Below are 15,807 nucleotides of genomic sequence, written 5' to 3'. Positions count from 1 at the left end.
TAGAGTTGTATCTTTAAAATTCAGCTTTTGTCTATATATCTAACTATGACATATGTGTGTGACCATGAATGTAAGTTTTTGCATGTATGTAAGAATGGGTGGTTTAATTGCTGAGACTTTATAATGGTTTTAAACTTTTTAATATTTTATAATTAACTTTGACACTTAAAAAAATAAATAAAATCAATCTACATTTAAGAAAGAAAGAAAGAGAGAGAGATGGAACCTTTTCTGACAACATGGATGGAAGTGGAGAATATTAAGCTAAGTGAAATAAGCCAGTTGATGAAAGATAATTACCATATGATCTCACCTATAAGTGGACTCTATTCCACAAAATAAACTAATGAACAAAATAAACCACAGGCACGGAAACATGGAGCAGACTGAAAGTGACCAGAGGGGAGGAGGAAAAAGGACAATGGTGAAAAGAAGGGGAAGGGACTAGACAAAGAACATGTATGAATGACCCATGGACATGGACAACAGAGTTCCCACTGTGGGAGTGGGAGATAGGGGTGGGATGGGTAGAGGGGGATAAAGGGGGGAAAATTGAGACAACTGTAATAGAATAAACATGATTCATAAATAAAAAATAATAATAATCAAAAATTAAATCATCAAAAATAAAAGAATGAGTGACATCCTTTCTTTTCTCCAAGATGGAGACTGAAGACAGTTACAGGCCTTGGCTAATAATTTAACCCAGTCTTTTCTGTACTGTTCATTTTTAAGGCTCTCACTGTGTTACTAAGGGAGCAGCCTTTGAAGGAAGGATGGGGGAAGGGTGGTCTGTGGCTGCTTTCTTGCCAAGCTAAGCCTGAAAAGGAAGCAAAAAAGAGCACAAGACTAAATACTACCCTGGATAACAGTGTGATTTACTGATTCCATGGAAGTGGGCATGGTGAGAGGTTGTTCTTTGCTAATTAAGGGACAATAAGGAGACATTTTTTCTTCAGTGTGGTAAAAAACTGTCTTTAAGAAGTACATAGATGTCTTTAATTCAAGAGATACTTCTGTCAATGCAGACTGATTAAATTTTAAACATAAAAACATCACTAAAATCATTTCAATAAACTACATAGTAATAATTCCAAAATCTTATAGCAGAAAGTCTTTTGTTTCTCAGAAGTCAGAAAGGTAAAACATGGCTGATTTAACTATGTAAAAGTATTTTTTAATTATTCTAAAAAGCACCAAACTATTAAGGAAAAGAAGTCATTCATTAAAAAATTCACCTCTGAAATGACCAGAGAGTATTATGGATTGGATTGTGTAACCCCCAAAATGTGGTTAAAGTTCTAATCACCATTACAGAGAATGTAACCTCTTTTGGAAATAGGATATTTACAAATGTGGTTAAGTTAAAATAAGGTCATAGAGTGGACCCCAGTCCAATATACCTGGTGTCATTACAAAAAGAAAATGTGGACATAGACAGACACACAGAGAGGGAAGAAGGTCATGTGAAGGTGGAGAATTGAAGTGATGCATCTTCAAGCATTAGAATGCCAATGATTGCTGGCAAACTACCAGAAGCTAGGAAGAGGCAAAGAAGGTTTCAGAGGAGGCATGGCCCTGTCAGCACCTTGATTTCAGACTTCCAGCCTCCAGAACTGTGAGACAGTGAGTTTCTGTTATTCTAAGCTACCTGTGTTTCCCTAGGAAACTAATACAGAAAGTTAATAGTGTTTAGGTGTAAAAAGTTTGCACATATTAGTAATAAAAAAGATGAAAACCCAATAGAAAAATAACAATTGCAAGATACAAAGAAGATAACAAAAATATCAAGATGGAAATCAGCATAAGCAAATACAAGAAGTTGGGAGCAGTGCATAACAAAGAGCAGTGAGGATACACATTCTCACTTCAGAAAATAGTAGGAGAATTTAGAAAACCATCTAAAAGATAGTCATGTTTTTATTATCACAATGCACTGGAATTCCCTAAATTAAAAAAAAAAAAGTTTCTTTTTAGAACAGTTCAGATTAATGGAAAGATTGAGAATTTTTCAGAGTGTTCTCATACACTTCCTCATCCAATTCTCTCTATTATTAACATTCTACATTAGTATAGTATGTTTGTTACAATTAATGAATCAATACTGAGATGTGGTTATGAACTAAAGCCCATAGTTTATTCTGGTTTGTTTAGTTTTTACTTAACATAATTTTCTGTTTCAGGAGATCACATTATAGTCACTTGTCATGTATCCTTGGGCTTAAAGATAACAGTTTCTCAGATTTTTCCTTTCTTAACTGTCTTTCATAACAGTTTGAAGATTAAGCACTTTGTAAATAGCCCCCTTATTGGAATTTATCTTATGTTTTCTCATAATTAAACTTGGGGTTATGGGAAGACCACAGAGGTATAGTGACATTTTCATCACATGATATCAAGGTTACATGCTATCAATGGTTTGTGACTATTGATATTGACTTTTTGTCAAAGATCAGTTGACTCTATTTATATGGGTCTGTTTCTGTTTTCTTTATTCTGTTTCATTGATTTTTTTGTTGATTTTTTTAGTAAACACCAGTCTTGATTATTGTAACTAATTTATATTAATCTTAAAGTTGAGTGACATTAGTCCTCTGACTTTCTTCTTGTTCAATATTATATTGCCTTTCCAGGCATTTGCATCCTTGTATAAACTTTAGAGTCAATTTGTTGATGTCCACAAAGTGAATTACTGAGATTTGTTTGAGATTGGATTGACTCTATAAAATCAAGTTGGAAAAGATTGACATCTTAACAATACTGAGTCTTCATATATATGGACATGGAATATCTTTCTACTTATTTAGATCTTCTTTTATTTTTTTTAATCAGAGTTTTGTGGTTATCCTCTACAAAATTCTAGATTCTTGTACTGAATCCTATGTCCTAGTTATAGGGATCTTGTACGTGCTCTGTTAGATTTGTATCTAAGTATTTCGTTCCTTTTGGTGCTACTATAAATGCGTTCTGTTTCTAAATTCAAAATCCAACTGCACATTGCCAGTATACAGGAAAGCAATTGACTTTCTATATGAACTTTTATCCTGCATAATTGCTATAATCACTTATTAGTTCTAGGAGTTTCAGGTGAGAGATTAGAATTTTTTTTTAATTATTGTTCAAGTACAGCTGTCTCCATTTTCCCGCCACCACAATCCACTGCCCCTCCCACCCTCAATCCTATCCATCTTTGGCTTTGTCCATGGGTCCTTTATACATGTTCCCTTCATGACCCTTCCCCTTCATTCCCCCATTATCTCTTTCCCACCTCCCCTCTGGTTAGTTAGTTTGTTTATTTCCTTGACTCTGCTTATATTTTGCTTGCTTGTTTGTTTTGTTGATTAGATTCCACTTATAGGTAAGATCATACAGTATTTGTCTTTCACCCCCTGGCTTATTTCACTTAGCGTAATGCTCCTCTGTTCCATCCACACTGTCATGAAGGGTAGGAACTCCTTACTTTCTGCTGCATAGCATTCCATTGGGTAAATGTACCACAGTTTTTTGATCCATTCATTTACTGAAAGGTACTTAGGTTGCTTCCATCACTTGGCTATTACAAATTGTGCTGCTATGAACACTGAAATGCATAGGCTATTTTCAATTGGTGTTTCAGGATTCTTAGGGTATAATCCCAGCAGTGGAATTGCCAGGTAAAAGGTAGTTCCATTTTTAGTTTTCTGAGGAAATTCCAAACTGTTTTCCACAGTGGCTGCACCACTCTGCATTCCCACCAACAGTGTACTAAGGTTCCCTTTTCTCCACATCCTCACCAGCACTTATGGTTTGTTGATTTGTTTATGATGGCCATTCTGACCGGTGTGAGGTGGTATCCCACTGTGATCTTACTTAGATTCTTTGTGATGGTTACTAATGCTGAGTAACTTTTGCTAGGTCTCTGGGTCCTCTGTCCTCCTTGGAGAAGTGTCTCTTCAGGTCCTTTGCCCATTTGTAAATTAGATTGTTTGTCTTTCTGGTGTGGAGTCATGTGAGTTCTTTGTATATTTTGGAGGACAACCCCTGTCCAAAGTACCACTGGCAAATATATTTTCCCATACAGTTAACTCTCTTTCAATTTTGTTCATGTTTTTGTTAACCATGCAGAACATTTTTATTTTGATGAAGTCCCATTTTTTTATTCTTTCCTTTATGTCCCTTGCTCAAGGAGATAATATCAGCAAAAATATTGCTGAGTGGAATAATTGAGATTTTCCTGCCTCAGTTCTCCCCAAGGACTTTTAGGGTGTTATGACTGATATTTAATTATTTTACCCATATTGAGAATACTTTTGTATACAGTGTAAGTTGGTAGTCAAGTTTCATATTTTTGCATGTAGCTGTCCAGATCTAACATCATTTGTTGAATAGGCTATTTTTACTCCATTTTATGATTCTGCCCCCTTTATTGAACATTGACTGACCACAGACACATAGGTTTCTTTCTGGGCTCTCTATTCTTTTCCATTAATCTATACCTTTGTTCTTATGCAAGTACCAGACTGTTTTGAATACAGTGGCCTTGTACATAGTTTGATATCAGGTATTGTGATTTCTCTTATTTTGTTCTTCTTTCTCAAAATTGCTGCAGCAATTTGGATTCATTTATGATTCCATATAAAGTTTTGATATATTTGTTCTATATTTGTGAAATATGTCACTGGTATTTTGATAGAGATGCACTGAATCTATAGAAAGCTTTGGGTAGTATTAACATTTTGATAATGTTAATTCTTTCAATACATAAACGTTGTATATTCTTCCCTTTATTTGTGTCTTCTTAATTTATTTCTGCCTTGTTATGCAGTTTTTTAGTACAGGTCTTCTACCTCTTTCATTAGGTTTATTCCTAGGTACTTTATTTTTCTTGTTGCTGTAGAAAATGGAATATTTTTCCCTGATTTCTGTTTCTGATAGTTCATTGCTGGTGTACAAAAGTGCCTTCGATTTGTGAATACTAACTTTGTATTCCTCTGTTTTGCCAAATTCACTTACTAGGTTGAGTAGTTTTTTGGTGGAGTCTATGGGGTTTTCCATGCATGCTATCATGTCATCTGCAAACAATGAGTTTTACTTCCTCCATTCCAGTTTGGATGCCTTTTATTTCTTTTTCCTGTCCGATTGCTGTGGCTAAGATTTCCAATGCTATATTGAATAGAAGTGGTGAAAGTGGACATCTCTGTCTTGTTTACCATTTTAGTGGTAAAGCTTTTAGTTTTTGTCCATTGAGTATGATGTTAGCTGTAGATTTTTCATATATGGCCTTTATTATGTTGAAGTATGCCCCCTTTATTCCCACTTTGCTGAGTGTTTTGATCATAAATGGGTGCTGTACCTTGTCCAATGCTTTTTTGCATCTATTGATATGATCATGTGACATTTTTCTTTACTTTTGTTTATGTGATGTATTATGTTAATTGATTTGCAAATGTTGAACCATCCTTGCATCTCTGGTATGAATCCCACTTGATCATGGTGGATGATCTTTTTAATGTATTGCTGGATGCAGTTTGCCAATATTGTGTTGAAGATTTAAGCATCTATGTTTATCAGTGATATTGGCCTGTAGTTTTCTTTCTTTGCTGTGTCTTTATCTGGTTTTGGGATTAGGATGATGCTGGTCTCATAAAAAGAGTTTAGGAGTCTTCCCTCTGCTTGGATTGTTTGGAATAGTCTGAGAAGCACAGGGGTTAGCTTTTCCTTAAATGTTTCAAAAAATACTCCTGTGAAACCATCTGGTCCAGGGCTTTTGTGTGTTGGGAGTTTTTTGATTACTGCTTCCATTTCCCTACCTGTTATCAGTCTGTTCAGGCTTTCTACTTCTCCTTCATTCAATGTTGGCAGGTTATATTTTTCTAGGAATTTGTCCATTTCATCAGGGTTTTCAAATTTCTTGGCATATAACTACTAATAGTAACTTCTTACAATCCTTTGTATTTCTGTGTTATCAGTTGTTATTTTCCTCTTTCATTTCTGATATTATTTATTTGGGACCACTTCATTTTTTTCTTGATGAGTCTGCTTAAAAGTTTGTTGATTTTGTTCATCTTTTCAAGGAACCAGCTCCTGGATTTGTTGATCCTTAAAATTGTTCTTTTAGTCTCTATGTCATTCAGTTCTGCTCTGATCTTGATTATTCCCTCATTCTTATTTCCTCTGTGCTTTGTTTGTTGTTTCTCCAGTTCTTTTAGCTGGAGGTTTAGGTCATTTATTTGAAATGTTTTTATCTTTTCTAGATAGGCCTGTATTGCTATTCCTACCTCTCAGGACTGCCTCTGCTGTGTCCCATAGATTTTGGGCTGTTGTATATTCCTTTTTCTTTATTTCCAGAAACTTTTTGATTTCTTCTTTGATCTCATTATTGACCCATTCATTATTTAATAGCATGCTATTCAGTCACCATGAGTTTTAATGTTTTTGAGTTTTTTCCTTGAGGTTGGTTTCTAGTTTCAAGCCCTTGTGGTCCAACAAACTGCTTGATATGATTCCAATATTCTTGAATTTGTTGAGGCTTGTTTAGTGTTCTATCACATGGTCTATCTTTGAAAATGTTCCTTGTGTATGTTGCCTTTTTGGGATGAAAGATTCTATATATATCCATTAAGTGCATTTCATAGAATTGGTCATTCAGTTCCACAATATCCTTGTTGATGTTTTGTTTGGAAGATATATCCATTGTTGGCAGTGAGGTGTTAAAATCTCCTACCATTAGTGTGTTGCTGTCTATATATTTCTTTAAGTCCTCCAAGATTTTCTTTATGTACTTGGTTGCTCCTATATTGGGTGCATATATGTTTACGTATTTATGTCTTCTTGATGGATTCTTGCCTTGAATATTATGAAGTGTCCTTTTCACCCCTTTTTATGGCCTTTGTTTTGAAGGTTATTTTGTCTAATGTAGGTATTGCTACCCCAGCTTTTTCTCCTGTCCATTTGCTTGGAGTATTTTTTTTTCCAACCCTTCACTTTCAGTCTGCATAGGTCTTTTTTTCTGAGGTGGTTCTCTTGTAGGCAGCATTGTACAGATCATGTTTCTTAACCATTTAACCACCCTATGACTTTTGATTTGAGCATTTAATCCATTTACATCTAAGGTTTGTTGATAAGTATTTATTCATTGCCAGTGCACCGCACTGTACCTGTGTTCTTCTCTCTCACTTTTTCTTCATCTTCTTAAAGCAGTCCCTTTAGCATTTCTTGCAATGCTGATTTGGCGGAGGTATTTTATTTTAGCCTTCTTTTGTCTGGGAAACTCCTTATTTCACCTTACATTTCAACTGAAACCCTTGCTGGATAGAGTAGTCTTGGTTTCAGGCATTTGCTTTTCATGACTTGGAATATTTCTTGCCATTCCCTTCTGGCTTGTAGTGTTTCTGTTGAGAAGTCAGCTTCTAGCTGCATCAGGGTTCCTTTTTATGTTACTACCTGCGTTTCCCTTGCTGCCTTTAGGATTCTTTGTGTGTCCCTGATATTTGTCCTTTTAATGATGATGTGTCTTGGAGTGGGCCTCATTAGGTTCCTCTTGAATGGGACCCTCTGTGCTTCCTGGACCTGTGTGGCTTTTTTCTCTCATCAAATTAGGGAAGTTTTCCATCATTACTGTTTTCAAACAAGTTTTCTATTCCTTGCTTGTCTTCTTCTCTTTATGGTATCCCCATTACATATATATTATTATGTTTCATGTTGTCCTGTAGTTCCCTTAACCCCTCTTCGTTCTTTTCTAGTCTTTTTTCCCCTGCTAGCTCTTTCTAGGAGTATTTTTCTACCTTGTCCTCCAGCTCACTGATTCAATCCTATGCTTTATCTAGCCTGCTTTTGATTCTTTCTGCTGTGTTCTTCAATTCAGAAATTGTATTCTTCACTTCCTCAGCTCTTGTTGATAATTTCTATGTCCTTTTTCATGCTGATATAGTTTACAGTAAGTTCTTCAGAGCTTCCCTATAGTTTCTGGTAATTCTCACTGAGATCATTGAGCTTCCTTATAACCATTGTTTTGAATTCAATATCTGATAGTTTACTCACCTCTATTTCATTTAGCACTTTTCTGATGATTGTCCCTTCCCTTTTTTGTGGGTTCTTTCTTTGTCTTCCAATTGTTTGTGAGCCTCCTATTGTTTGCTTCTGCTTTTTAAATTGATCTGTTTTGACTCCCTGACTTCTGTGAGTGTGAACTTCTGTGGTAGGAGACCTGTGCGATTCAGTGGTGCAGTCTCCTTGATCTCCTAACTTGATACTCTTTGGATGCCCTTTGTGCCATTTATGTTGGCTCTCTGGATGTAATTGGGTTTGTTTTTGTTGGGTCATTGTTTGGTTTGTCTTTCCCACCAGCTGGTTTACTGAGGGTCACTCTGTCCACCATGTCATGTACACTGTTGTGCAGGTGGTGCCAGAACAAAACCTCAAAGCCCAGGAAACAAACCCGCATCCACAAAAACAACTCCCCCCAGCAATTCCACTATCAACAGCAAGTGAACCAGTATTAATAAAGGTGTGAAGAGATTAAGACCCTTATAAGAAAGGAGAATGAGTATTTGATGACCTACTGAATGAAAAATGATTTTCAGAGAGTAGAGGGAAGAGCACTAATAAAAATTGGGGATCAGAGCAGTGCAAAGGGAGAAACTGAAATTTACATCATGAATAAAAAAAAAGAATGAAGAAGGCAAAATGGAGTATAAGAAGGGTCGTGTATAATCTTAGGTTTAAAAAGAAATTAAGTTAAAATAAAATAAAATAAAGTGAGAGAGAAAAAGAAAAAGGAAGGAAAAAAGTAAATAAATAATAAAAATATAGTTTCTAAATTGGAGAAAAAGATTTACCACAGCACTGTGAACAATAAATGAGCTAAAATTAATATAGATGGAATGGGAATAAGAGGAAAAAAGACAGAAAGAAAAACTTAACAGATGTCTAGAGGAAATGGAAGTGATTTTGAAATGGTAGAAGGACAGTGAATACTAAGAGTGAGAAAAAAACAAGCTAAGGCTGGGAAAAATTAAAATTAGAGACACAAAGAAAGGAAAAACAGTGAATAAAGAAAAATAAAAGGGCAGGGTTAAAGAGAAAAAGTAGAAAGGAAAAAAGAAAAAAATGGGCTAAGACAGGGCAAAATTAGAGGTTTGAGATTAAAAAAAGAGTAAGAAAGGAGACTGGCAAAATTTGAGATTTGAAACAAAATTATTGAAGATCTAGAGGTAAAATGAAAAAAATGCAACAATAACTACCCCATCCACAACCAACTAAAAAAGATTGCTAAAGATGGAGAGAAAACGTGAGTATTTTAAGAGTGGGGGAAGGGAAAGGAGGTGAGATGACAATTGACAAGAAAATTGGTTTTGTGAAGCTGGATCAGGGAGAAATAGTAAGAGTGCATAATGGAAACAAGTTGTAGCAAGAAATAAAACAAAATTTAAAACAAAAATAATGAGAGGAAAGAAGGTAAAATGGGGTAAGAGATGAGAGAGGAAAAATATGTGAATTGAAATAAACTATAGTATAAAATGTAGTGACTTAATATGCACAAATTAGATGGACAAGAAGTGAATGTTAAAAAATTATGCAGGAAAGGAAATATCACAAATCATGGAGAAGACCAAGGTGGATTTCATCTCAGTAGTATCTAGTATTTACCATTGTTTTCCCTTTCTGGATCCACCTCTGATGTCAGATAGTGACCCCATCTGGCCTGGCCTTAGGCAGCCTGTTCGATACTACCAGGAATGTACTGTCTGTGGCTGACTCCTTCAGTTGTTAATCTAGTCACTCTGCATTCAGCAGCCAGGCTTAAGCACCATAGGGCCAGGACAGAATCCCCCCTTGGGGTGGGGCTATTGTTTCCTCTCAGGCTGCTCAGAGGGAAGTGGTCTGCCATAACAAGATGGCTGCTGCAGTATGGGGGATGACTCAGCACTGGGATCCCAGCATCTACTCTCTCAGTTCTCTCCCCAAAGCCTCTGTCCCCAGTCTCTCCTCAGGAATCTCCAGCCCATTCTGCCCCCACATATGCCAGAGCCCAGGGTAAGAGGCTACAAATTAAAATTTGTGCATTGGCCCTTTAATTAGCTCTTGGTTCTCCAGCCATCTGTTCCTGGCAGAGAACAACCCTGCCACTTCTCACCACTTGTTATCTGTGTACTTTTTGGGCTCTGGTGCTCTGGGCTGAGGCCCCACTTATGGTTTAGACCCCACTCTTCTCAGGGGGATCCAACAAGCTGCTTAATTATCCTTCCAGTACTGCTGCCTGTGGGTGCCCAGTCAGACTTCTTGAGTCTCCACCGCACTCCTTACCAGTCAGGATGTGCTGAAGCTGATTCTTCTGCTGTCCAAAGTTGTAAGGCTTCTCTCTCCCTATTGTTCAGTTGTTTGTTTAGTTGATTTCTCCACAGAGAGAAGGAGGTTAGTGTAACATCCATTCACTCCTCTGCTATCTTGCACCCCAAGAATTTTCTACATAGACAATTATGTCATCCATTAACAAGTACAGTTTTACTTCTTTCTTCAAAATCTATACATTTTACTTCTCTTTCTTACCTTATTGCATTACCTAAAATTTCTAGTATGATATTGAATGATGAGAAAAACATCCTTTCCTTTTTCCTAATATAACAGAGAATCATCTAGTTTCTCACCATTAAGTATGTTAGCTGTAGGATTTTGTAGGTGTTCCTTTTCAAGTTGAGGAAATTTCCCTGTATTACTAATTTGCTGAGAGGATTTTGAAAAATCATGACTGGGTACTGCATTGTCAGGTGCTTTTTTCTGCATCTATTGGCATAATCATAAAACTTTTCTTCTTCAGCCTACTGATGTGATAGATTATATTAATTGATTTGCTAATGTTGTACTAGTCTTGTATACCTGGAATAAATCACATTTAGTCATAGTGTGTAATTCTTCTTATACATTGTTTGATTTAATTTTCACATATTCTGTTGAGGATTTATGTGTATGTGCATGTGAGAGATATTTGTGTGTAGTTTTCCTTTTTTGTAATGTCTTTGTCTGGTTTTAGTATTAGATTTATACTGACCTCAGAAAATTTGTAGAAAATTGGACATTTGAGTATTATAATGTTTCATTTTTTGAAATAAGATACTTCTCTGATCCCAGTAAAGCTGTTTCTTATAGTTATTATTTATATGCTTTGTGACTTTTCTGAACTAATTTTGTGAAATTTGTATTCTTTGTGTGTGGCCATGGAGGTCATAATGGTCAGCTAGTGATTCAACAAAAACTTTCTTAAATGCCTGGAGAAAAAAACCTCTCCTTGACTTTTCACATAAACTCTGCTTGTGTGTTGGGGCATAATTTCAACATTCAGTATATAATTGCATTAGCCTTCATTTCTGGTTCACACAAAGTCTGAAGCTCAGCCAGAGTGGGAGCTAAGGGCCTTTGAAGATCTTTCTAAAGCACTCACCCAGCCCTGAGTAGGCGTATGGACTTCTAGGATCCCAGGAACATGTGGCAGCTTTTCAGAGCCTTTGTTCCCAAAAGTATCTCATTGCCAAACCTTTCCCCCAGAACCAATTGGTTAGTCTATTGTTTGCCTCAATTGTTGTTCTTGCTTTAGAGAGCAGTGAATTTGACACTTGCCTTTAAATGTTTTTGATAGAATAATAAAAGCTATCGTCCATTCCTTCAGGAAGCATCCACCAGACAGAGCAAAGCAAATAATTCCTTCAGAATAAAATTTGTTCTTCTCCATCCTGTACTGTGAATTTAGGCTACTGTCTCAAGGTCACCACCCAGTGAAGAATGAATGGGACCAGAATTAATGAAAATACCACATAGGGTTTTTACTGAGAATCAGCTGGATTTTCTTGACTAAGCATTCCCCTGGTTGCTGTAAGATTTTAGTTGATTTGCAGTATTTCTAAACAACTGATTCTGGCAGTTTTTGCTAATTAATTCATTGTTTTGCATAGGCACAGATTTTGATGTTCTCTAATTTCTTTCTTTTTCTACCCCTGCCATTTCACTTTTCTACCCCTTCATTTTTTACCTACATATGTTGTTACATTTAAGTGTAATTTCTTGTAGTCAACAGATACTGGTGTGTTTTGTTTTGTTTTTTTTTTTGGATGCCAGATTATTCTTTTTAAATATTTTTCTTATTTTTCAATTACAATTAACATTCAACATTATTTTGTATTAACTTCAGATGTACAATATAGTGGTTACACAATTATATACTTTACCAAGTGGTCCCCCTGGTATTTCAAGTGTCTTCCTGGCACCATACATATTACAATATTATTGACTGTATTTCCTATCCTGTAATTTACATCCTGTGACTACTTTGAGAATGCCAATTTGCATTTTTCAATCTCTTCACCTTTTTCACCCAGTCCCCCAAATCCTTCCACTCGCAACCATCAGTCTATTCTCTGTATCTATAAATCTGTTTCTAGTTTATTTGTTTGTTTACTTTGCTTTTTTGATTCCATACATAAGTGAAATCATACGGTATTTTTCTTTCCCTGTTCAATGTAGTTCACTTAGCATGATATACTCCAGGTCCACCCATACTGTTTCAAATGGTAGCATTTTATTATTCTTTTATGGTCAAGTAATATTCCATTGTATATATGTACACAACTTATTTTTCCACTTGTCTATTGATGGGAACTTGGATTGTTTCCATATCTTGGCTATTGTAAATAATACTGCAATGCAAATAGAGCTCATATATTTTTCCGATTAATATTTTGGTTTTCTTAGAACATAAACACAGAAGTGGAATTACTGGGTCATAAGGCAGTTCCACTTTAAATTTTTTGAGGTCCCTCCATACTGTTTTGTTTTGTTTTGTTTTTTAATAATGTAACTGCTGGTTAGACTTTATGAAAGAAATCAGTTTCACCTAATTTTCTTTTTTCTTTTTTTTTATTGTTCAAATACACTTGTCTCCATTTTCCCACCATCATTTTCCCCTGCCCCCCCCACCTCCCATCCTTAATCCTTCCCCACTATGGTTTTGTCCATGGGTCCTTTATACATATTCTTTGATTTGACCTTTCCTCTTTTTTCCTCCCTTATCCCCCACCGATATTCCTCCTCATTACTGTCAGTTTCTTTTATCTTTCAATGTCGCTGGTTATATTTTTCTTGCTTGTTTGTTTTGTTGATTAGGTTCCACTTATAGGTGAAATCATATGGCATTTGTCTTTCACCCCCTGACTTACTTGACTTAGCATAATGCTCTCCAGTTCCATTCATATTGTCAGGAAGAGTAGTAGTTCCTTCTTCCTTTCTGCTGCATAGCATTCCATTGTGTAAATGTACCATAGTTTTTTGATCCACTCATTTATTTATGAGTTCTTTTTATTTTTATATTTTTCTATTGATGTAGGTCCTAGTCTTTCATGACTGCGAACACTTCTTGCCTGCTCCATCTTGCCTGCAAGGTTTCTTTTGAGAAATCAGCTGATAGTTTTATGGGAACTCCTTTGTAGGTAACTCTCTCCTCTCTTGCTACTTTTAAGATTCTCTCTTTATCTTTAATATTGGTAGTGTAATCATGATGTGCCTTGGTGTGTGGTTCCTTGGGTCCAACCTCTTTGGGACTCTCTGAGCTTCCCGGACTTCCTGGAAGTCTGTTTCTTTGGGCAGATTGAGGGAGTCCTCCTTCATTATTTTTTCAAATAAGTGTTCAATTTCTTGCTCTCCTTTTTCTCTTTCTGGCACCCCTATGATTAGGGTGTTAGAACACTTAAAGTTGTCCCAGAGATTCTTAAGCTTCTCCTCATTTTTTTGAATTCCTGTCTCTTCATTTTGTTCTGGTTGAATGTTTATCTCTTCCTTCTGGTCCCAATCATTGATTTGCATCCTGGCCTCTTTCCCTCCGCTGTTGGCTCCCTGCATATTTTTCTTTATTTTACTTTGCATAGCCTTCAATTTTACCTTCATTTTGTGACCATACTCAAGCATTTCTGTGAGCATCCTGATTACCAGCATTTTGAACTATGTATCTGATAGGTTGGCGCTCTCTCACTCTTTATAGTTTAGTTCTATTTTTAGAGCTTTGATCTGTTCTTTCATTTGGGCCATATTTCTTTGACTCAGCATGCCTGTTATTTTGGGAGGGGGAGAGTCTTAGGCATTCACCAGGATGGGCCACCCAGGTCACTGTGTTGTGACTATGTATTGGGGAGGAGTCTGAGAAGGAACAATGCCATTTGCTCAGCTCTTGGCCAGCTTTCAGTCACTTCCTCTGCTACCCACAAGTAAATTGGGCTCTTCTAGTGGTGATTTCTGGGCAGGTGGTTTTGTGCATGTTCTAGGACCCTGTGGGTTTCTCCAACAGACTCTCCTGTGATGCTGGGAATTTCTCCTGCTACCACAATCCCCATAGGCTTTTACAGCCAGAGGTTTTGAGGTTTTGTTTTCCTGAACTGGAACCCTGGATTGTGCAGTCTGTCTCACTCCCCAGCTGTTCCTCTTGTTTATCTGCACACAAATATGGGACTGCCCAGTCCTCCATCCGCCACCTTGCCTTGCATCTTCTCCAACCCAGCTGCCCATATCTAACCATCCTACTGGTCTGGATGATTGTTTCTTCTTTAGCTCCTTGGTTGTTGGACTTCCATACAGTTAAATTTTCTGGAAGTTATGGTTATTTTTTGTTTTTCAATTTGTTGTCTTTCTTTCAAGTGTGAGAGGAGGCAAAGTGTATCTACCTATGCCTCCATCTTGGCCAGAACTCTTTTATTTAATTTTTGATTTTATTTGTTTGGGTCCTTTTTCATTTTTCTTAATGATTCTGATTGAAAGTTCATCAGTCTTGTTTATTTTATCAAGGAACAAGGTCTTGGTTTTGTTGATCTTTTGTGTAATTTTTAGTCTCTCTGTAATTTATTTCTGCTCTGATAATTATTATTTGTTGTGAACCGTCCTGCCTGGCTTCAGGGACTGTAGCCTCACTGACAGGCAGGAGGGCCCCAATGATGGAGCTGAGCAAGGACGCCTTGGGAAAATAGGCCACTGAAGAGACAAAACTTGTCCTCCTGGCAGGGGCACCTCCCCTGCCTCCCTCACATCACCCTGCTTGGCTCTGGAAGATGGCTGGTTAGTCTATGACGGGTAAGACCTCTCGATGGCAAGGGCAACCTAACACAGGCACATTCATGTAGGGGCCAACAGGGAAGGACCTGGGAGATATGGAGAAGGGGCAAAAGACCCTCACCCCTCAGCTTTTTCATGGCCGGAGTCCTCATTCTGTCTGAAAGAAGTCTCATATCTTGGCTGGTCTGCCTGCCACCTGACTGGGTCAGTGAAACAATACTAAAGGCAGGTACAGTCCTAAACTGCATCAGGCCATTCCTGGGGACAATTAGGCCTGGAAAAGGAATGCATTAAATCCTATGAAACTTACTTTGCTACGAATGCCCTCAGGCTAACAAATACTGATGTTTGGGGTCGAGCATAGAAAGTGACCAGTTTGCCAAGTTTCAGGGCTGAATGGGTGCCATCTAGTCTACCAGACCCTGACCTGAGGTAAATCTCTGTGTTCCTTCAAGCATAGCCTTTTGACATTGACTGATGAGCTTTGTATGCATGTTATATACCCCTGTGTATATTGTTCTCAATAAAAGCCACTTCAAGAGAAGGACTTGGGGTATTCTCCACGAGAGGGAATCACCACAGCCTTTTCCTGGCAGACTGAGAAGTGTCTAGGATGTCTTATTTTATTTTCCTCCATCTTCAAGGACCTACAGGGGGGGCTCTGCACTGGATGTGGTAACCTCCCATCAATTATTTCCTTCCTTCTACTTATTCTGGACTTTGTTTCTTGTTTTCTAGTTCTTC

This window comes from Pteronotus mesoamericanus, unplaced genomic scaffold (assembly GCF_021234165.1).
Source record: "Pteronotus mesoamericanus isolate MK-2021 breed Mesoamerican mustached bat unplaced genomic scaffold, CSHL_Meso_final scaffold_118, whole genome shotgun sequence".
Lineage (NCBI taxonomy): Eukaryota > Metazoa > Chordata > Mammalia > Chiroptera > Mormoopidae > Pteronotus > Pteronotus mesoamericanus.
Note: the sequence above shows the minus strand (reverse complement) of the source record.